Consider the following 2,081-nt stretch of genomic DNA (forward strand, 5'->3'; position numbering starts at 1 on the left):
AAGAGGGAGGGGGAGAGGAGGGGGGGAGGGTGGAAGGAGTGGGAGGCTGGGAGGAGGCGGAAATTTTTTTTTCTTTCTTAATAAAAAAAACAATAAAAAAATCATGTAGAATATTAAAACAAAACAAAACAAAAAAATAATCAGAGTCGATTCAAATGTAATAACAACAGCAGTCAATCTATATATCACAGCTGTCAAAAATTTTTCTCCAAAGACTTTTAATGTTTCTTGTTGGTCTATAAAAAGTCATCTTAATTACTTACATCTTATATCCTTGAAAAGAATCTTTGCATGGCACCTCATACAATCTCCTCACATGATGTTTCCATTTCTCTTTGAATTCTCAATCTAGTTTTAAACCATATATTAAATGAAACATTTTAGTGGTCAACATGTACTATTACATATTCTTTTTTTTATTAAAAATTTCCAACTACCTGCCTCCCTTTTTCCTCCCCCTCCCACTATTACATATTCTTGATTTGGTCAAATGTTACGGTGATTCTGTAGAGGGATTTTGGTGGTTTGAATGAGAATGGCCTCCAAAGGCTCTTATATTTGAATGTTTGGTCTCCAACTGGAACTCTTTGACAAGGATTAGGTGGTATGGGTTTGTGGGAGATGTGTTGCTGGCAGTGGGCCTCAGGCTTTTAAAAGCCCATGCCAGGCATAGTCTTTACCTGTGTATGTCTCTCCCCCAGTCATGTCTGTTAATCAGCATGTAAAACTTTCAGCTACTCTTCCATCAATATGCCTATTTGCCTTCTATCATGATGGTTATGGACTAACCCTCTAAAACTATAAATAAGTCCCCAATTAATGTTTTCATTCTTAAGATCAGCCTTAGTCATGATGTGTCTTTGCAGCAAAAATATCAGAGCTAAGACAGGACTATAGCTATTGTTGGGTATAACTCCTACAAATCCTTGTCTTCCATCTCTAGGCACTCAAAACACATTCCTCACCCTATCATATCTCCTTCAAATCACTTTCCCCAATACTTTGACAATACAGCAACTTAATGTATCCCAACAGTGTATTTTTCTTTCACTATTAGGACATGAATCACAAGTGTTACATATGTTAGGCACATACTTGAGCAGTGTCCTACATTCCAACTCCTATACCATGACACTCTTTTTATTTTATTTTTAAAAGCAATCTCGTGAATTTTTATCCCATTCTTAAAACCCTTTCAGGGAGTTACAAAGAAAACTTGAAACAAAAGCAGTATTCCTAAATCTCTTTGTGAAGATGCAGTGACTGTCCCTTAGGGAAGAGGAACATTATCTTGAGGTCTTATGCTGCCCATTCTTGCCACCTGGGCAGCTGAGAGAATGAATAAAATCAAGAAATGAAAACGAAAAAGCCTTATAAAAGGGAAGATTTGAATAGCTTCCAGGGACAGCAGAGAATTGTTATTCAAATGGAAGGATCTGCTTCAATCATCTGAGAAACTATTTTTTTGACAATAAGTATGAAACCTCACAGCAATTAAAGTTATCTTGCTAGCTTGCTCCATCAATGTTTCTTCCATTGTGTCTCTGCATTTACTATTCCAGTGGTATTCACTGTCAAGGACGAGTGATTACTGAAGCAGTCAGTGCAGTAAGAATCCCTTTCTCAGCCATGCAGAAACTCAGGACTATGTTTCTCTTTAAATAGAGAAAGTTTTGATATACATTAAGATAAACCAAAAATGAAAATAGATTTAACCAAGAAGAAACCAATAACTTTCTCTTTACCCTTCATTTCTCCTGCAGGTATAGTAACAGGGCTATGGAAAGAAGTAAATGTTCGATTCTTATTCTGATAAGGTAATAATGAATAATTTGCAGCTCAATAATTGAGGAATTGCTAAAGTCTTTGGTCACACAAAGTAAGAATATGTTTTTTCACTGTAATTTAAGCTTGAGGTCTATACATAGAGATGGTTTTGGTCACTTAGCAACAACAGAGTATGCAGCTTGAGCCCTATCTTCAGATATCTCCATGAGTTAAGTTTGTGCTATACCACTGTTGATGGAGGAAGGCCATTGGTTAATTAAATAAAGAAGCTGCTTGCCCTGATAGGTTAGAAC

The sequence above is a fragment of the Microtus ochrogaster genome, unplaced genomic scaffold, assembly GCF_000317375.1.
Source record: "Microtus ochrogaster isolate Prairie Vole_2 unplaced genomic scaffold, MicOch1.0 UNK34, whole genome shotgun sequence".
NCBI classification, from domain to species: domain Eukaryota; kingdom Metazoa; phylum Chordata; class Mammalia; order Rodentia; family Cricetidae; genus Microtus; species Microtus ochrogaster.